The 21,660-nt window shown below is 46.2% G+C and overlaps 1 protein-coding gene across 6 annotated transcripts in view; it reads left to right on the top strand.

Moving 5' to 3' along the window:
* The first annotated feature begins 4,650 nt into the window (after positions 1-4,650).
* Arhgef3 (Rho guanine nucleotide exchange factor 3) overlaps positions 4,651-21,660 on the top strand; it is a 326,782-nt gene continuing 309,772 nt past the window's right edge. The window contains exons 1-2 of one of the 6 annotated variants that reach the window (XM_048355789.1): positions 4,691-4,938; positions 5,216-5,331. The gene's annotated coding sequence lies outside the window, so the exon portion shown is untranslated. Of the gene's footprint in view, positions 4,939-4,977; positions 5,089-5,215; positions 5,332-14,546; positions 14,565-15,770; positions 15,790-16,333; positions 16,678-21,660 lie in introns of those variants that run through there. The other 5 variants (XM_048355783.1, XM_048355787.1, XM_048355785.1 and 2 more) reach the window with 5 other exon arrangements.

The raw sequence follows: 21,660 nt of genomic DNA, 5'->3' as shown, positions 1-21,660 counted from the left end.
AGAGTCTGACAGATGCGGGCTGGGGATATGGCCTAGTGGCAAGAGTGCTTGCCTCGTATACATGAGGCCCTGGGTTCAATTCCCCAGCACCACATATACAGAAAATGGCCAGAAGTGGCGCTGTGGCTCAAGTGGCAGAGTGCTAGCCTTGAGCAAAAAAAAAACAAAACAACCAGGGACAGTGCTCAGGCCCTGAGTCCAAGCCCAGGACTGGCCAAAAAAAAAAAAAAAGAATCTGACAGATGCATTCCAATCCTTGTGTATCTGTATTCATCATATAAAATGTCAGTCACTAGGATCCACAGGAGCAGTCTTCTATTTGTTGGCATAGTTGGAAATGGCTGCTTCAATTTTTAGACAAATTGATATTGGATTTATCGTCATTCTCAAGTAAAAAGCTTTGTAAGTCGGTACAGGGATAGAAATTTCTGTCAAAACCAATGTATTCATTTACAGCACAATTTTAATTTTTACTATTGGTTAAATTTTTTTCTTGTACTATGGAAGCTCCTTATTCCTATGTCCAGAGACCTGTGGAAAACAGCTGTTACTGATGTCATTATTTTTGTCTCATTTTTAAGTATGTCCTCTATGGGATTGGGAGAAATACTCAGCACTCCCAGACGGTAGCAGTGTGCTCTGTTTTTACATTGAAAATGTTAGTGACATGTCTTATTTGCATAGAACTCTGTAAATAGGTGTTAGTAGTCCACAACTGACATTTGCAACGTGTTTGTTAGAATTTTTGCATTCAATAAAATGTTTTAAGACGATAGTAGCTCATTATTTTATTTAGAACATCTGACCTATTCCCTACATAGGTGTGGGTCTGTGGCATGGCTTTCAGAAGGTTTGGCCTGGGGACAAGGATGTGAAGATAATCTCCACTTTTTGTAGTTTACACAGGAGTAACCTATTGACCGCCAGTGGGCAGTGGCCTCGTAGCACAATTAACTTGAACACAGAAGAAACGTGACTCTCTGAACATAAGGACTTTCTTTTTGGATTTGAAAACAGCAAACAAACAAAAACACCCTGAAATTTTGGAGCCACTCACAAATCAGAAGAAAAGATGCCGGTTTTGTTCTAGCAAAGCTTGCTTTTTTACACTAAGCCACATTCCCAGCCCATGGCCTTGTCTTAATGTTTCCCTCTCACAGAGCTCTGTCTGCAGACTGGATGAGAGATTCCTGTAGATACAAGGTTGGTTTGCCACATAGGCTCTGTCGAATCCCCAGTGTTGGGTGCCTATTAGTGTCCCATGCACCAGGCCATTGTGACAGTGCAGCACTTTGTTGTCCCAATGGAGCTTGGCAATTGGCATCTACCTTCAGGATGGGACTCATGAGGGATCCAAGCCTAGATGTTTTTTATCTCCTCAGCTCTAACTTCCTTCTCCATTGTTTAGCCATGCTCCTCAGTTTGTCTATTAATCCAAATGATGAGAGCAGAGGAATTGCTTTCTGAGAGGAATTGCTGGCTTTTTTTGTTGTTGTTGTTTTTGCGCCCATACTGGAGCTTAGACTCAGGGCCTTGCGTTCTTGTTTGGCTGCTTTGGTCAAGGCTGGCACTCATCATCTGAGCCATAGCTCCATTTCTAGCTTTTTGGTGGTTAAGAGTCTCTTGGGACTTTTCTGTCAGGCTTGCTTCAAACCATAATCTTCAAATCTCAGTCTCTTGAGTAGCTAGAATTACAAGTGTGAGTCACCAGTGCCTTGCAAAGAATTGCTTTTTTTGTTTTTGTGTTGTCCCTAGACTTGAACTCAAGGCCTGAGCACTGTCCCTGAGCTTTTTTTTTTGCTCACAAGTAACATTGTATCACCTGAACCACCACTACTTTCAGCTTTTTTTGTGGTCAATTGGGAGTCTCACAGACTTTATTACCTTGTCTGGCTTTGAACTGTGATCCTCAGATCACAGCCACCTGAGTAGGGAGGATTATAGGCACAAGTCCTCAGTCATACAGGGTCTCTTCCTAGGAGCTATGATTGCATGTAGATTTTATCTTGTTTTTCCCTTTCTCTTTTTTTAACGAGGTTGTATATAATCAGAAAGTTTTAGTATGAATGTATGTACTTTGCTGGTACTGGACCTTGAACTCACACTCTCACTTGTCTCCTTCCATCCCAAGGCTGGTGCCTCTACCAACTGAGCCACACCTTCACTTCTGGCTTCCTGCTAGTTAACTGGAGATATGCATCTCACAAGCTGGTTTCAAACTGTGATCCTCAGGTTTCAGCCTTCTGAATAGGTGGGATTATAATAAGCACATGTGCATTGGAGCCTGGATAATGGAATATTTGAAGGAGAAAAGGTGGTTGCTCAATCATATTTCTCTGCCCTCCTATGTTTTTTTTTCCTACCTGAGCCCAGGAACAGAGTCTTTCAAGAAGATCCTCCTATCTCCCCAGACTAGCCTCGAGGCCCAACATAGTATTGGGAGCTCTCTTACAATCCTTGTGGGGTAAACTTATGTATTGCTAGTCTACATATACTACTTGCAGACATGTTCCACTTTCTGGAATCCCTGAATTCTAGAACATAAAGTCAAGGAGTCTGCCTTTAGTAATAATAAAATGGCACATAGCTTTTGGCTGTGTACAGGAGACTCATCCACTGTGCCCACTTCTTACTCAGCAGACTGTGTCTTGTCTTCCAACCACAGCTCCCATCCCATTATGCCTGTCTGAAAATTTCTCCCATCCAAGTACTAACCAGGCCTGACCCTGCTTAGCTTCCAAAGTCAGGTCAGATCGGGCACATTCAAGGTGGTAAGGCCATAGACTGTCTGAAAATTTCTATGGTCAAGATCTGTCTTATCTTGGCCATAGTGGCTCCTCTAGCCTCATTTTCTTTTTTTGTATTCATAAACTTTATTTATTTTTATTTTTCCTTTATTGTCAAAGTGAAGTACAGAGGGGTTACAGTTTCATATGTAAGGCAGTGAGTACTTTTTTTTTTTTTTTTGCCAGTCCTAGGCCTTGGACTAAGGGCCAGAGCACTGTCCCTGGCCTCTTTTGCTCAAGGCTAGCACTCTGCCACTTGAGCCACAGAACCACTTCTGGCCATTTTCTATATACGTGGTGCTGAGGAATCGAACCTAGGGCTTCATGTATACGAGGCAAGCATTCTTGCCACTAGGCCATATCCCCAGTCCAAGTGAGTACATTTCTTGTTCAACTTGTTACCTCCTCTCTAATTTTTAGCCTCATTTTTCTATGTACCTTCATGAATTTCCAGTAGTGTGGCCTGGGCTTTCTGGCCTCTGGGCCTCTACCCTGCTCATTTTCCCACTTTATCAGGGCTTAGCCCAGGCCCTTTCTCATCAGATGCAGCCCTCTGGTGGAACGGCACTTCTTCAAATGTGTCTTGCCAAATCGTGCTAGCTATTTGCTCATAAGGGATCTGTCTCCCCCCAAATTTCAGATTATCTGCCTTGGCATCACCACTGTTCCCCAGACCGTGGCAGAGTGTATGGTGTGAAAGTAGACACTCAAAAATAATTGTTAAACCAGGTGCCAGTGGCTCATGCCTATAATCTAGCTACTCAGGAGGCTGAGATCTGAGGCTCCCGGTTCAAAGCCAGGACAGGAAAGTCAATGAGACTTTTATCTCCTAAAATTAACGACCTGAAAACCAGAAGTGGCACTGTAGCTCAAGTGGTAAAGTGCTAGCCTTGAGCTGAAGAGATCAGGGACATCGCCCAGGCCCAGAGTTGAAGCCCCATGACTGGGGGGAAAAAAACAAACAATAGTAACAATAATTGTTAAGCCTAAGGGAGCTCCTCCAGTGAAACAGGATGTAAGGGTGTCAGTGTAAGGTGCTCTCAGAGCCCTGGTACTGCCTGTAACCTGGGTATCTTGTGCTGAAGCTCTTCCCTGCAGGATCAACTGTCATTCCCAGGGCCTCACCTCTGCCAAGCTGCTGTGGTACTGCACAGCATGAGGCTGCTGCGAGAGTTGGATGTCTGCAAGCACTTAGAACACACAGCAAGTACCTAGAGACACCCAATGATTTAAAAACTTTCTCACCCCAGGGTCCTAGAGCATTCTTTATTCCTGATTTTATGTGGCCCAGAGGACCACAGGCATTTATTGCTTGAAGGAATGAAGAAAAGCTTTCCTCAAGTTCCCATGTTTATTTCTTTCTACATGGGTGACCCAGGCCACTGGGCCACAGGCGTGGCACTCGCTAGCGGGTCTGTGAACCTGAAGGACCTGCCCGGGGCTCGCGGAGCTCCAGGAGGCTCCTCGCTCTCCAGGAGGTCCTTGCCTCGGTTCTGGCTCTGGCCTATAGTCGTTCCGGAAAGTGTCTTCGGGGTGTCCTCCGAGCGTTCGGGGCCGGGAACTCGGAGCCCCGGGGGAGCTTTGCACGGCTTTCCCGACCCTCGGAACTCTCCACTGGAGACTTGATCCAGGGGCGGCGGACGTGTCAAGAGTTACCCGGAACAGCGCGCGTGCCGGCGTCCCGCCAGCCTCGCTCGCCCCAGGGGGGCCCGGGCCCGCCTCCCGGTCACGTGGCCTCCTTCAGACCCCGCCCCACCCTGCGGAGCCGCCCCGCAGGCCCCGCAGCCCCCGCAGCCCCCGCCTCCAGCCCGGCAGCCGACGCGGGCGCCCTGCAGCCGGGCCAGCGAGCCTGCGCGGGGTGCCCAGGCGAGTACGGCCGGCCTTCGCCTGACTCTCCACGGACCGCCCAGCCCGACCGGACTCGCCGCCGCGCTCGAGCCCACCTCCCGGCTGGCACCCCGCCCGGGCACGCGGAGCGCCCCGGGCCGCCGCGCAGGTGACCCGCACCCCTCCAGTCACCACCGGCCGCCAGCTCCGGCCCGGGACCCCAGCTTCAGTCCCCTGGCGGCGATTGGGTGAAAGTTCCCGGAGCCGTTTCCGGAGGGCGGCGCCACCTGTCCGGGCGCGCCCCTTTCCAGACTTTCTGTGGCTGGTCAGGGGGCGCAGGGCTGCGAGGCTCTGCGCCAGCGGACTCACTGCGGGGGGCTGCAGGGCCCTACGGCCAGCGGCCCACTGCGGGGACCCGTGTCTCAAGCCGGGGATCGGGAGAGGGCAGGCGAGCGACGGACGCCGAGGGGTGCAGGTGAGCCTGGGGTTGGCAGCCCGAGGCGCGCGGGCGTCTTCTGGGAGGTGGGTGGTCGTGGCCCGCGCGGCGGCGGAGGGCTGCCCTCGCCCAGCCCGCCGGCTCACCGTGGCCTTGAACATGGCAGAAACCGAGCAGCTTGTTGCTGGAGGTCTTGGCTTGCCAGGATTCATTGCCAGGACCAGGCTTGCATCCAGCACGGAGCAAGGATGTGAAGACTGCTAAACAACAGTTCCCCAGAATGTACTACAGGAACTTAATTTTAAGTGTTCCATGCCCTGCCCAGGTGTCACTGCTTTCTTCCCTGAGGCATGGAAAGAGGAGAACCTTGCTGGCTTCGTTTGGTGTCTCCAACTAGGGCAAGTTACACGGCTCAGTTTCCTCACCTATAAAATGGAGATTATAATAATACACCTTATTAGTAGATTTATTTTAATGCCTGTACTGGGGTTTGAACTGTAAGCCTTGTGCTCCGGCATGTCATTTCCACTCAAAGCTGGTACTGTACCACTTAAGCCATACCTCCCCTTCAGTCTCTCTCTCCTCTGGGTTGATTGGAGATAAATCTCACCACCTTTTCTGCCAGGGTTGGCTTATTCAGCAATCCTCAGGTTTCAAGCCAACAGCAGTGGGTATTATTACGAGATGCGTTGCCTGCAGTTTTGACCAGATTGATAAAAAAATAATCAAAAGAAGTTTCAAAAATGTTTAATGTCTGCTGCACCATATTTGATGCTGTTGAAACTCCCAGTCTGTCCTCTGTTCTTTTCAGTTTAAATTATGTGTTTAAATCATTATGTGCTCTGATGAGTGTTTCCTTGCCTTTGATTTTGTGAAAATCTGCCTCAGTGCTCTGATGAGTGTTTCCTTGCCTTTGATTTTGTGAAGATCTGCCTCACAAAACCTAAATGGTGCCCTAGAAGCAAGATAAAAGTTTGGTTATCCTCCCAAGCCAGAAAAGGCACACAACACTAAATTTAGGGGCCAGTGTGAAAATGTGAGACTTGTTGAATGGTGACATGTCTTTAGCAAGTTGGGTGGCGATATGGGGAAAATGAATCAAGCCTCTGCAGAACAGTGCTGAACATGCACAGTGTTTTTTTTTCCTCTCTCAACATGGCCTCCTTATTAGTATAGACCCATGGATACCAAGGATCTGCTGTACAAACTTCCGTGAGGTTAAGGTGCCTTCAGTAGTGACTGGCACACTGTTACTTCTGTGTGTGTTAGTTGCTGTTATTGTTATTCCAGACATCTCGATAGTTGTACACCCTCTCCCCCCACCAGCCTCTTGCTCTCAAGAGCTCTTTCCTTGGGCTCCTGCTACAGATCTGGCTTTATCTATCCAGTAGCATAATGTCCCCTTCAGAGTGCAAAACTTGAGCCTTGCAGGAACCCTTCCTATGCTTAACCAGCCTTGTTCAGTGTTTCTCAGAATGGGGATTAGAGCTGATCTTTGTCACTGTTAGGAAAGGGGGCGTGGACATGGAAGCTCTGGTGTACTGAATGTTTGACTTGCCTGAGTAGTGTGGGAGTCCAGTGGATGAGGTTTCACTGGAATTCCTTACAGCCTTGGGCCCTGTGGCTAGCTGACATCTTCTAGTCTGAGTGTGGAACTTGGTCTATTTACAGGCTGAGGAGCCTATCCATCTATTCCTCTTTAGCTGATTGTCCCTGTATCAGTGGAGTTTCCAGGGGCCACCACACCTCTGTAGTTTGTTTCTTTCATTCACTCCCTCCCTCTTCCCCACCCTTTTCTCTTTTTCTTGTGTGCCTGTGTCAGTACCCTTGAACTCAGGGCCTGGGCACTGGCCCTTAGTTTTTTCTCTCAAGGTTGGCACTTGAACTACACTTCCAGTTCTGGCTTAAATGGTAGTATGAGTCTTATGGGCTTTCCTGCCCAGATTGACATTAAACCTCTGTCCTCCGATCTCAGCCTCTTGAGTAGCTAGGCTTACAGGTGTGAGCCATTGATGCCTGGCTATATTATTTTTTCTTGATTCCACAATAGGAGTGCTGAACCTGGACCCTGGAATCCTGAAATTTACATGAGACACTTGGAGCACATGTGTGTGTTTTTCTTGAGGGCTCCTCTCTCCCTCATCCGATTCTCCAAGAGACCTGTGTGCCTGGGGGTGGGGTGGGGGGGTTTACCCTGTCCAGCGAAGGCCCTTTTTAGGGAGTGGAGATGGTGGAACACAAGTTTCTTTGAACCTTGGTCAGAACACACCTTCAAGCAGAACATTCAAGACCATCTTGAGAATATCTTGGAGAAAGGTCAGATGGGGAAGGAGGAAGCCAGGCTGGGGGTTTAGAGGCTGTTTGCCTGTCAGGGATGGGATGTAGCTGGTGGAAACTTATCAGTCTCAGGGCCTCTGCACTTGCTCATTCCTTTACTCAGCACAGCTTCCAGCATTTCTTTCTGTTCCCTGCACTTTGTAACCTTCAGCTCAGATGTCTACTGAGGAGAGGCATCCCTGACCACTCACATTCTACCATTGTGGTTTATTCATGGAAATTACCCAAGGTCCTCTCATTCATGTATTTATTTCTGAGATTTGGAGATGGCATGCTCCATTTAAAAAAAAAACTGAACATTAATAAGTCCAATCACATCATTGAAATTAAAAAATGACAGTGTTTACTGAACTAATTGTATATATATTTTTGCCAGTCCTGGGGCTTGGACTTAGGGCTTGGGCGCTGTCCCTGACCTTTTGTACTTAAGGCTAGAACTTTACCACTTACAGCAGCACTCAAATGGGTGCATATACACCCAAGCCCCAAGACATTTGTTTTATAATAGATAATGTGGTGGCTATTCACTGTCCCTTGGCTTTTTTGCTCAAGGTTACCACTCTATCACTTGAACCCCAGCTCCACTTCCTGTTTTTAAGTGATTAATTCCAATTAATCACTCAAGATAAGCATCTCAGAGACTTTTCTGCCTAGGCTGGCTTTGGCTCACACCTATAATCCTAACTACTCAGGAGGCTGAGATATGGTAGAATGTGAGTGGTCAGGGACGCCTCTTCTCAGTAGACATCTGAGCTGAAGGTTACAAAGTGCAGGGAACAGAAAGAAATGCTGGAAGCTGTGCTGAGTAAAGGAATGAGCATGTGCAGAGGCCATTGTCTCACACCTATAATCCTAACTACTCAGGAGGCTGAGATATGAGGATCACAGTTTGAAGCAGTCCTGGCAGGAAAGTCTGTGAGACTCTTGTCTCCAGTTAACCAGCAAAAAGCTAGAAGTGGAGCTGTGGCTTAAGTGGTAACCACCCTTGAGTACATAGCTAAAGGACAATATTTAGGCCCTGAGTTTGAGCCCTAGGACAGGCACACTTTATTTATTTTTTTTTGCCAGTCCTGGGGCTTGGACTCAGGGCCTGAGCACTGTCCCTGGCTTCTTTTTACTCAAGGCTAGCACTCTGCCACTTGAGCCACAGCACCACTTCTGGCCATTTTCTATATATGTGGTTCTGGGAAATCGAACCCAGGGCTTCATGTATATGAGGGAAACACTCTTGGCACTAGGCCATATTCCCAGCCCCCACATTTTTTAAATTAAAAAAAAATTGAACTCCCTAAGTGTTTTCCATATCGTCCATGCCACTTTACCCCACTATCAGTACTGAGATACCACTGCCCTCTCCATAACACGCCCTACCCATCTTGGCTGTTACAATCAAAGTGTGTGAGGTGGTGTTTCACATGGTTTTCATTTTCATTTCCATGGTGCCTGTTGATGTTGAACATTATTTCTTGTGCCATTAATCTTTTTTTTTTTTTTTTTTTTTTTTTTTTTTTTTTTGCCAGTCCTAGGCCGTGAACTCAGGGCCTGAGCACTGTCCCTGGCTTCTTTTTGCTCAAGGCTAGCACTCTCCCACTTGAGCCACAGCGCCACTTCTGGCCATTTTCTGTATATGTGGTGCTGAGGAATCGAACCCAGGGCCTCATGTATACGAGGAAAGCACTCTTGCCACTAGGCCATATTCCCAGCCCCTCCATTAATCTTTTGTCTATTAAAAAGTATCCATTTTATTTAGTTTTTGTGCCAGTGCTAGTTTGAACTCAGAGCCTCACATTCTTGTTTAGCTATTTTTGCTCAAGGCTAGTGCTCTACCACTGGAGCCACACCTCCACTTCTAGGTTTTTGATGGTTAACTGGAGATAAGAGTCTTTTGGTTGCTGGTACCTGGGCTTGAACTCAAAACTTCATCCTTGCTTAGCTTACTTACTCAGTTTGTACTCTACCTCTTGGGCATGTCTCCAGTCTGGCTTGTTGCTGATTTTTTGGAGATGAGTCTAGTGGACTTTTCTGCTTGGGCTAGCTTTGCACCTCGATCCTCTTGGGTTAGCTTCCTGAGTAGCTAGTTGAGTCACTATCAACTGGTAATCCTGGTTGATTTGTGAATTTGCGTACATTAAGGCTGCAGTTCTTTTTGAATTACAAATCAGTGGGTTTTGACAAATATACAATGACACATTCTCACCATCCTAATAAGTACATAGAAGAGTTCTATCACTCAAAATTCCTGAGAGTACCCCCTCCACCTCACTTTAAAAAAATTAGCTAGGGGGCTAGGAATATGGCCTAGTGGCAAGAGCGCTTGCCTCCTACACATGAAGTTCTCGGTTCTATTCCCCAGCACCACATATATGGAAAACGGCCAGAAGGGGCGCTGTGGCTCAGGTGGCAGAGTGCTGGCCTTGAGTGGGAAGAAGCCAGGGAAGGTCTTGCTCAGGCCCTGAGTCCAAGGCCCAGGACTGGCCAAAAAAAAAAAAAAAAAAATTAGCTAGTCCCTCATCTCCTAGAATCTGATGAGTGTTCCCTCCTGATAGTTTTACTTTCTCCAGTGCCATTGTTGTGCCAAGTTGCAAGACCACCCCCAAGAAGACCACCGAGATTCAGACACTCCGAAATGCAAAAGCAAGGCAAGGTTTTATTTAACGAGCTGCCAACTCGGGCCTCGTCCTACCCACCAACACAGCGGAGGTTAGGAGGAAGCCCCGAGCTGTGATTACACAGGGCTTATAAAGGCAAAGAACAAGGTTACAACAATCAGCTGTGCAAGCAAGATTAGAACACAGGTACAAATCTGATTGGCTCAGGGTTCGATTCTAAAATGGGGTTCACGTGGTGGGGCCTGACTTCAAAGTCTGGCACCTCATTTCCCCCTTTTTCTTTTTGGTACCTTGGGAGCCAATCATGGCTCCATTCTGTCCATTTCAATGGCTTGCATGTCTAGGGGATGATATAGAGGTAAGGTATGGGCCAGTAGGGCCAAAAGTAATATCCGAAAATAACTCTGGTCCCTCGGTTTTAAAGGGGGGCTGATGGGTGAAGATCATCCATCTTCTGTAATTTCTTCAGGCTGACTCAGGGGCGTTGACCTTACCTAGCCAGGAACCTATAACCTTAGTCTACTTTACCAAGGGACTGCAGGATTCACCTCACTTGAGTGAGCTGCCAAAATAACATTAACACTAGCCAGGGTAGTAAGGAAAGAAGGCAAAAAGAAAATTATAACAATATTCAGTCTAACTTTCTTTTCTTGAGGCGAAGGCGAAGCGGCTGAGTTGGGTGCTTGGAGACCTCCCATGTTCCACCACGGTAGTTGTCATCCAGGGCAAAGGGGTCAGCTGGCCTGGCATGGAAGCAATGAACCCAAGTGGTGATGCCGTCTAGGGTTCCTTCCACCGTGGTTCTTAGGATTTCAGTCCCCTGGTCTGAATAAATGGGGGGTAGGGACAGAAGCAGAATCATATCTTTTAGAGTCCAATTCATTTTCTCTACCTGTCCTGCACTCTGGGGTCTATAAGCACAATGCAATTTCCAATCCGTCCCCAGTGCTGCAGCTATTCCCTGACTTACTTTTGAGACGAAAGCCTGTCTGTTGTCTGACCCAATGGTGGATGGGAAGCCATACCTGGGTAGGATTTCTTCCAGGATCTTCTTAGCCACTACATTCGCAGTCTCATGCTTTGTTGGATAGGCTTCAACCCATCCTGAAAAGGTGTCTACAAAAACTAGCAAATATTTGAAATTTCTGTGAAATCTACTTCCCAATACACACCTGGCCTATTCCCACAGAGGCGAGCTCCTTTAGTAATCTGTTGATTGGGGGCATTGGCAAGCTGACAGGCCTTTAACAGATCTCAATAAGGACACAATCTCAGGTCTACAAGCTTTCTTTACTAAACAGATGTATGAGCTTAAAATTCTCACTGCCAGTCAGGGCTTTGAGTAAATGTGGGGAGTGAGATTTTAATCTATCCTCTCATTTGACAAACTTACCCTTACTAACCACTATCACAGATGACTGGCAAATTCCTGCCCAGTAGACAGACATGGGCACTGGAAAGGCATGCTTATGAACTATTCTTCTAGGACTTCCCGGCTTTAACTTTTGAAAGGCCAACAGTAGTGACTCTAGGATCTGACACCATCTCTGCCATCCAAGCAGTGGCTTACTGCCTCTGGATGCTCCATCACTTTTGTCCCAGGAGGAGTGACTTTCCACTGGACTTGGACTCAGGGCCTGAGTGCTGTCCCTCAGCTCTCCAGCTCAAGACTAGCACCGTACCACTTTTGAGCTCCACACTACTCCATTCCCAGCACTCTGCTGGCTGATTAGAGACAAGCCTCTCACAGGGACCTTTCTTTGCCCGGGCTGGCTTCGAACCGCAGATTCAGATCAATGAGTCTTATAAGGGGCCACTTTACTCCAATTATAAGCAACAAGGTGGTCCACACAGTAGTTTTTAAGCATGCTCTTACCTGGAACTTAAGGGTCAGTATTAGATCTTGACAAACTTGTAGGAATCACCTGTGCTTCTCTGTGGGCCTGCTGGAAACTGTTACAAAAAAACCTACAAAGAAGCTGGAATGGCAATTAAACATTTTGGTAGCCATAATTCTCCTTTTCTCACTTTGCAATAATTATTTAGGACAATTTTACTTCCAAATTTCTTATCTAGAAATGTATTCTTGATTTCCAAAGCCTTTTTAACACTAACACAACACTTTAGCTTTTATCTGCATCAGAAAAACTGAAGCTCACAGGCAATCTGAAACCAGGTGCCGCCCTTTGCTTACGGGCTGCTTGTTTCAAAAGAGCCTTTTTTTTTTTTTTTCTTCAGTCCCAGTTACTGCATGGCATGAAGACCTTTGAATTTAAACTTAGTTTTGCATCATACTGTAGTCTTGAACATGTTCACACTCACACATGCACACACACATACATTTTCAAAAGATCTTAAAGCGCGCTGAATAAGCATCGGCCGTACATTTTAAGACAAAAACCTTTAGCAAATGATTTTAGCATTCTCCAGCCTCATTTTCCAGGGCTTGATAGTTTTAGTAAAACATTTTTAGTCTTAGTAAAACATTTTAGTGCACCAAACAATTTTCTGCTTAAGAAGGCTGGGTGGGGGTCCCCCCAGAGTTCTTTTTGTGGACACTCACACTCTGATTGTGAACCATCGCCTGTACATCTTTCCAGTGAGCTAAAGTCAAGTCCAGGGGAGTGGAAGGAACATTCCCCATCATCCGTTTGTCAGTCAGGCACAGTGCAAGAAAGAAACACACAAAAATGAGCTATCTCCTTAACCTCCCTCCAGTGAGCTAGGATCAAGTCTAGGGGGCTAGGTGGAGGTCCTCAAGATAGAACGTTATCCATAGCTGATCAGATGTTCAGTCCAAAAGGCTACAAGAAACAAACAATTAATACAAAAGGAGGAAAACACACAGGCCTAAGAAAAGCTACGAGTTGGAGATCTCCCAAGCTGGCCCACAACCTCCTACAAGGGTGCAGAAGGAATGGACCCGAGTTGGCCCACAACCTCCTGCAAGAAGGAGTGGACCCGAGTTGGCCCACAACCTCCTGCAAGGGTGCAGAAGGAGTGGACCCGAGTTACACGTTGGAGATCTCCCAAGTTGGCCCACAACCTCCTACAAGGGTGCAGAAGGAATGGACCCGAGTTGGCCCACAACCTCCTGTAAGAAGGAGTGGACCCGAGTTGGCCCACAACCTCCTGCCAGATAAGCAGAAGGAGCAGACCCAAGTACAAGGTGGGCGGGTGGAGTCTCGTTTAGGAGGCCCTCCTGGTCATTTGGAGCTAAAAACCAAACTGACTCACGCCCTACAAGTATAAGCAAAAGCAAAACAGACAGACAAGACAAATGAACAGCGCTGTTTTCTTACCTTCGGAGTCTGGGATCTCGGGGTCTCTGGGGCTATCCCGGACGAAACCCCAAATGTTGTGCCAAGTTGCAAGACCACCCCCAAGAAGACCACCGAGATTCAGACACTCCGAAATGCAAAAGCAAGGCAAGGTTTTATTTAACGAGCTGCCAACTCGGGCCTCGTCCTACCCACCAACACAGCGGAGGTTAGGAGGAAGCCCCGAGCTGTGATTACACAGGGCTTATAAAGGCAAAGAACAAGGTTACAACAATCAGCTGTGCAAGCAAGATTAGAACACAGGTACAAATCTGATTGGCTCAGGGTTCGATTCTAAAATGGGGTTCACGTGGTGGGGCCTGACTTCAAAGTCTGGCACCTCACCATATTCCTGGACTATTGTGATACATGGCCTTTTGGGTATGTATTCTGTCTCTAAAAATTCAGTCATCATGGGGAACCAGCACCTTCTTTATAATAATCCCTTTACCACTGAATACTATTTCTTTCTTTCTTTCTTTTTGTTAGTCGTGGGGCTTGAACTCTTGGGACTGGGCACTATCCCTGAGCTCTTCAGCTCAAGGCTAGCACTCTACCACTTGAGCCACAGAGCCACTTCTGGTTTTCTGGTTGTAATTGGAGATAGGAGTCTCATGGTCTTTCTTGCCCCGGCTGGCTTTGAACTGGGATTCTCAGATTTCAGCCTCCAGAGTAGCTAGGACTACAGGTGTGAGCCACCAATTCCCCGCTACTATTCCTTTCTAAGGTTGATTGCTTATTCTCTTGTTGAAGAACATCTTTTGTAAATTATGAATAGAGTTACTATTGTAAACAGTAAATTATGAATATTTTATAAATTATGAATAAAATTACTATAAACATCAATTTCCCCCCCCCCCCCAAAAAAAAGTATCTTTTGGATTTGTTTGCCTGGGCTGGCCTTGAACCATCATCCTCAGATCTCAGCCTCCTGAGTAGCTAGGATTACAGGTATGAGCCACCAGTACCTAGCAAAATTGTCCACTTTAAATTTGAGTCAAAGTAAAAAAAAGCCAAATATTGTATGTTTTTGCTCATTGTAAGATAGTCCTAAAAACCACAAATATTCATGTATGTATATATATAAATACATACAGATACACGTGTGTGTACCTATATAGTTACCACATGTACATATGTATGCACGTACTGTGTGTGCACCCTCAGGATACGTGCTTTGTAATTACATAGCTTTGGAATAAGTTTGCAACCAGGAAATATGAATCAGCTGATTTTATTCTTTGGCCCTGTGATTTTTCAGATCACTTTGTCGATACGTGCATAAAGATAGTTAAGATTGTGTGTGTGTGTGTGTGTGTGTGCGTGTGCGTGTGCCTGTGCCTGTGCCTGTGCCTGTACCTGTACCTGGGGCTTGAAATGAAGGCCTGGGGGCTGTCCCTGAGCTTTCTTGTTCAAAGCTAGCACTCTGCCACTTGAGCCACACAGCTCTATATACACACATGATCAGAACATAGTACATGTCTTGTTACTGTTGAGTTGTAAGGGTTCTTTGTATATTCTGGGCTTAATACCTTGTCAGATAGGTGATTTTGCAGTATTTTCTTCGAGCCCGTGGTTCCCTTTTCCCTTTCTTGATTGTGTCCTTTGAGTACATATTATTAGTTTTGATGAAGCCGAATGTATCTCTTTTCCTACTCCTACTTTTGGTTCTAGAAACTTGCCTACTTCAAGGTTATGAATACTTATGCTTGTGTTTTCTTCTCAGAGTTCCTTCCTTCCTTCGTTCCTTGGTTCCTTGGTTCCTTGGTTCCTTCCTTCCTTCCTTCCTTCCTTCCTTCCTTCCTTCCTTCCTTCCTTCCTTCCTTCCCTCCCCCTTCTCTCTCCCCCTCCCTCCCTTTCTTCCTTCTTTTCCCTCTTCCCCTCCCTCTTTCCCTCCCTGTCCCCCTCCTTCCCTCCCCCTCTCCCTCCCTTCCTCCCCCCCCCCCCTTTCTTTACCTGACACTGCTCATTGGCTGGTGCTCTACCACCAAGCCACGCCTCCGACCCCTCTAGTTTTAGTTCATTTTTGTATGCAGTGAGGTAGGGTTCCAACTTCATTCTGGAAGAAGTGTTGAGATATTGTCTCCCTACATAGCCCTGGCGAAGTCTGGAACTCACTGTGTAGCCCATGTTGGCCTCAAACTCAAGATGCTCCTGATTCAGCTTTATCCTTTTAAGTGCTGAAGCTTTATCCTTTTAAATGTTACCTGTTGTCCAGTTATTCTAGAGGCTAAGCTGGGAGGATCCCTTGAACTCAGGCATTATGTAGGACTGCCTGGGTTAAATAGTATCATTGTCTCAAAAAAAAGAGAAGGATTAGTCTCCTTCACTGAATCTTGGTGAGAATCAATTGATATCTCCCAGTGTGCAAGTACTGTGTGTGCACCCTCAGGATACATGCTTTGTAATTACATAGCTTTGGAATAAGTTTGCAACCAGGAAATATGAATCAGCTGATTTTATTCTTTGGCCCTGTGATTTTTCAGATCACTTTGTCGATGTGTGCATAAAGATAGTTAAGATTGTGTGTGTGTGTGTGTGTGTGTGTGTGTGTGTGTGCGTGTGCCTGTGCCTGTGCCTGTGCCTGTACCTGTACCTGGGGCTTGAAATGAAGGCCTGGGGGCTGTCCCTGAGCTTTCTTGTTCAAAGCTAGCACTCTGCCACTTGAGCCACACAGCTCTACTTCTGGCTGGTTAAATTGGACTTTTCTGCCCAGGCTGGCTTCAGACCCTGATCCTCAGATCTCAGCTTTCTGAGTAACTAGGATTACAAACATAAGCCACTAGTGTCCAGCATAGCTGACTTTTTTCTTTTTTTGCTAGTCCTGGGGCCCAGGCACTGTTCCTGAGCTTCTTTTGCTTAAGGCACTTGAACCACAGCACTACTTAGGATTTTTTTTTTCTTTCTGTTTATGTGGTGCTGAGGAATTGAACCCAGGGCTTCATGCATGCTAGGCAAGCACTCTACCACTAAGCCACATTCTCAGCCATAGCTGACATTTGGGTAGGAGTTATGTTGATGGCATGGGTTTGGATATTGGGCTTGGGGTTGGGGAGGTGGGAAGGCCTCACCCTTTTGACAACCCTCAGCAAGAAACCTGGTACTTTATTGTCACTCGGCTCCCCTAGTTGCTGAGTCTGCAGAGGAGATGCTCAGAGCCCGCCCTTCAGCCTGCACAGACACGTATCCAGGGGTGTAAAAGAGCTCTCTTTCTTGTTGACAGCAGTGACACAGCACAGTGTGGTAGAGTTTGGGAGCTGGGAGGCATCTGTCAGCCCTGGCTGCCCTTCATGCTGGGATGAGGGAACAGAGAATGGGAGGTGCCTGGTGTCTCGATGCTCCTGCCTTCTAACTTGGAGGAGGTGAGTACCCTGGGGCAGGGTGGCCTACAGCCCTGAAACTGCTGCTGGTAGTTGGTGTTCCCGGTGGAGTAAGGCCCTTGTTCACCCTGTTTTGTCCGAAATATTTTATTGTAGGGAAGGTTTCTCCTGCTAAGATAATCTCTCCCTGCCCAGTTCTCTGCAGTTTGAAGGGTGGAATACGAATAAGAAGGAGCTGGGCATCGTCAGTGGCTCATGCCTATAATCCTAGCTATGCACAGGCTAAGAGCTGAGGATTGTGGTTTAAAGCCAATCCAGGCAGAAAGGTCTGTGAGTCTCTTATCTCCACTAAACTACCCAAAAATCTGGAAATGGCACTGTGGCTCAAGTGGTAAAGGGCTAGCCTTAAGCACAGAAAGTCAGGGTTGAGTTCAAGCCCAGGAATGGCACAAAACAAACAAAAAGAATGAAAGGGAATAACAACACGTATTAAAAATGTTGTTCACAACCCCCACAAGCACTTATATGTTCCAGATGTAACATTTTGGCATGAGCCAGAGGTTTTATTCTTCAGGACAAAGAAAGAAAAAGTGAAGTTGACTGCATTTGTATCATTGGGAACTTTGTTTTCTACCCTTGTAGAGCAAGTTTGAAAACTGCAGTTGAAACTTCAGGTCCCTACACTTCTAGCCCAGATACCAGCTTGCATTTTAAACAAGAACAGTGCTTGTGCACATGCTTGCGTGTGTGTGTGTGTGCGCGTGCACGTGTAATTGAAGTTATTTATTACTGCTTTTTTTTTAAAGACCATTTAAAAGGCAGCATTTTTGGTTTGTTTCTGGAGTGAAAAGGATTCTGTGCAATAGACATTGTTTTGAGATTTTCACAAGAGTGCAGCTTTTTGGGTTAGCTGATCTCCTTTACTTAAGCCGTTACCCTAGATGGTAGTGAAGAGGCTGTGCACAGAAAGCTAGGGGAAGAACATGATGATATAATCCACCCCCAAAGAAGGAAGTGTGCTTCACTCGTGGTTTGGTACCTTGACTCTGGCCCAGCTTCAGAAGACAAAGCTCCGTTGACCTTATGTGACCTCTTCACATGACAAGTCTCCCCAGAGGGCGAGGCGAACCATCCTCTCCTCTCTGCCTGGCTTTAATTTCACTGAAGTTCTGTGCAGTCTTGCAAACACAAGTGGTTTCCTTAAAAAATCATTCACAGTTCATGTGTTCTGGGCTGGGCAGGACCTCACTAATCCTTGGCCTGCTTTGAGAGTCAAAACATGTTTAGATGACTACTCAAGTCATGTGGAGGAGAGAGAGCTGGAAAATTGAGGGAGATGCAAACAGTCTGCGGGAGATGAGTGGAGGGTAGATGGAGATGAGAGCAGCCCTGTGCTGGGATGATAACAAATGCTCATGAAGAAAGTTAAAGGTTGGATGCCGATTTGCTCACGCCTCTAATCTTAGCTACGCAGGAAGCCAACCTGGGCAAAAGAGTCCTGGGAACTCCATTTCCAAATAATCAGCAAAAAGCTAGGTTGGAGGTGAGGCTCAAATGTGCCATCTGTGAGCAAGCAATCTGAGTGAGAGTGAGTTACTGAGTTCAAGTCTCAGTACCGACAACAACTACAAAACCCAAGAGAGTCAGACAGTGCTTTTGAAATTGTACAGAAGGAAGGAAAAAAAATGTTTAGAAGCAGGAGTGGAGGGGTTGGGGACTTAGCTCAGTGGAAGAGCACTTGGCTGCCAAGTGCAAGGCCTTTTTGGTCCTTAGCCCTGAGGAGTGGGATGTGGCTACGTGGAAGAGAAGGTCCCAGAGGGGGCTGGGAAGGTGGCTTAGTGGAGAGTGCTTGCCTAGCATGCATGAAGCCCCGGGGTCGATTCCTCAGTATCACATAAACAGAAAAAGCCGGAAGTGTTGCCATGGGTCAAGTGGTAGAGTGCTACCCTTCAGCTAAAGAAGCTTTGGGAACAAAAGAGGACAGCCTTGGGAGAAAAGCAAGACCCAAGCTCCTCTTAGAACCCCAAAGACAAGGAAACAAAGGACCTCTTCTGAAAATGTCCTATTATTTTTTAGGTGACTCTCTATTCTCGACCTCATATATGGGATATACAGGAGCACACCCAAGGGAAAGTGGAAGGAGGGCACAGCATGAGTGGAAAACAAGTGAAAAAAATAATATAGCAGAAGAGGCCCATCAGCTATATCGGACATTGATGAAAATGAACTAAGCAACGCATAGGCGGTAATGGGAAGGAGGGAATGAGAGAGAAAGAGGGAACAGGTGTTACTAAACAAAAGGAAAGAAATGCACATATCACCCAAATTGGAAGAAATGATTTTGTTGTTAAGTTCATAGAGTTTATAAGCTTTGTAGAGTAGAATGATGGTTTTCATTATTGTGAAGGTTAAAATATGTACTATGAAATATATGTAGTAACTTAAACCCAATTTAAAAAAAGAGAAAAAGCTCAGGGACAGTGCCAAAGCCCTGAGTTTAAGCCCTAGGACAAGCAAGAGAGAGAGAGAGAGAGAGAGAGAGAGAGAGAGAGAGAGAGAGAGAGAGAGAGAGAGAGAGAGAGAGAGAAAGGAGGAGGAGGAGGAGGAGGAGGAGGAGGAGGAGGAGGAGGAGGAGATGATCCTAGAGGAATTCGCTGCCTTATGACTGATCCATTACAGACATATGCCACAGTTAAAGATGGGACCTGTTAGCAATTAGGGTCCAAGAGATTGTGATGGAGCCCAGCAGTTTCTGTTGTCTAGTGACATTGTAGCAATAAGGAAAGAAGACACATTGCTTAAGTTTGGTTGTGATGATGTTGGTATAAACAAACTGCACTGCCAGAGTGTGTGTGTGTGTGTGTCTGTGTCTGTGTGTGCCTGTCCTGGGACTTGAACTCAGGGTCTGAACAGTGCTCAAGGCTAGTGCTTTACCATTCTCTCAGATTTTGTGCTCAAGGCTAGTGCTATACCATTTGAGTCACAGCTCCGCTTCTGGCTTATTTTTGGTGCTTAATTGGGGATAAGAGTTTCAAGGACTTTCCTGCCTGAGCTGACTTTGAACCATGATCCTCAGATCTCAGCCTCCTGAATAGCTAGGATTACAGGCAATGATCCTAGTGCCTAGCTCTGTTTTAAATTCAACAACCATCATGGTGCACCTGTGTAGTCCCTGTCACTGAGGAGGGGAGTGGGAGGAATGCTTGAGCCCCGGAATTTGAGGCCAGCTTGAGCAACATAGTAAGACATCATCCCAATCATCCCACACACAGATGGGCTATTGTAAAACAGTATGTTGTGGTATACTGGAAGCAGCTTCATGCATCTCATGTTTACTCAGTCTCTTGATGGCATTAGAGGCCCATGGAGTTAGTGTGAGTGCTGTCAGTGTGAGTCAGTGTGAGTATAGACTGTTGTTTATTCGCCCAGTCATGGCATCACCTAGCAATGGCAGTTTCTCAAACTGGATCCTGTTGTAAAGTGGGGAGTTACCTCATTGATGGATTGATTGATTGTGTGCCAGTATTAAGCCTTGAACTCAGGGTCTTGCCCTCTCCTTTTTAGCTGTTTTGCTCAAGGCTGGCACTGTACTACTTGGGCCACCACTCTAATTCCAGCTTTTTGCTGGTTAATTAGAGATAAAAGTCTCACGGACTTTCCTGCCTAGACTAGCTTTGAACTGAGATCCTCAGAACTCAGCTTCATGGGTAGCAGGATTACAGACATGGGTCACTGGTGGCCAGCCAGTTATTATTATTATTATTATTATTATCATTTATTGATATATGGTTTATATGTTATAAAACCAGCCTTTTAAATGTGTACAATTCAGAGTCAGGCATGGGTGGCTCATGCCTGTAATCCTAGCTGCTCAGGAGGATGAGATCAGAGGGTCACAGTTAGAAGTCAGCCCAGGCAGACAAATTCATCAGACTTTTTTTTCCAGTTAATCACCAGAAAGCCAGAAAGGAAGCTTTGGCTCAAGTGGGAAACTTAGAGACCACTTCCAGCTCTGAGGTCAAAGTCCAGTGCCAGCACCGGAAGATAAGTAAGAGTGTACATGTGTTTTAGCATGTTCACAAGACTGAACAACCATCATTGCCATTGAGTTCAAGAATGCTTTTACCCACCCAAAGCTTTTAATTTGAAGTAATATAAAATAATTGAAGACATTGTCTGCCTCAGTCCTATCAGCAAATAAGGATGCTGTTACTACTTTCAATTTAAAAATAATGAAAACCCTCTCTTCACCTTAAAATCTCCCTTTAATTTTGCCACCAGTTCTCATCAGTTTAGGTCAAACTTCATGAAAGAACTGTCTGGGGTTCTTACTGTATGTTTTCCTTCCATTGTCTATCACTTTAGAAACTGTGATAAAATACATGTAACATAAAATTTACTATCTTTACTATCTTAGCTTTTATTTTGGGAGGGTGGAGGCAGTACTGAGGTCTGGGCAGTACTGAACTCAGGGCCTGCATCCGCTAGAGAGGTACTCTGCTGTTCATCCATGCCTCCAACCCTTTTTGCTTTAGTTGTGTGCGGGAGGTGGACATTTTCTTTTTCCATTCAGTTGTTGATGACACTCTGGTTGCTTCTGGTTGCTTTTGGTGATTGTCATTAATGCTGCAGATCCATTCTTTGAACCTGTCCTTTCTGTCACACCTGGTTCCCACTCTTCCTTCCCAAACATCCTTCACCCAGATTTCCAGTGACTATTGGTTCATCTCAGTGACCCATACTTTGGTGCCATTAGATCCAGTCACCAGTGGTGCAAGATGAAGCTGGTCACATTCTCTTGCTTGAAAGTCTTTTCCTGGATCTCAGGTCCCTTTACTTTCCACATCGACTTTTGAGATCTCAGTAATTGACAAGCCCTCCTGCAGGTTGTTCAGGCTCAGTGCTGGGGTATTGGGTATCATCTTTGACTCTTGTCTCTCTCATCCTCATCCTGATCAGATTCACTGTATTTGCTTTCAAAATGTGGCCACTGCTCACCGCTTGTACTCCAGCTGCCCTGTCCAA

The sequence above is a fragment of the Perognathus longimembris genome, chromosome 10 (genome assembly GCF_023159225.1).
Source record: "Perognathus longimembris pacificus isolate PPM17 chromosome 10, ASM2315922v1, whole genome shotgun sequence".
Taxonomy (NCBI): domain Eukaryota; kingdom Metazoa; phylum Chordata; class Mammalia; order Rodentia; family Heteromyidae; genus Perognathus; species Perognathus longimembris.
Note: the sequence above shows the minus strand (reverse complement) of the source record. Positions and strands in the feature narration are given on the sequence as shown.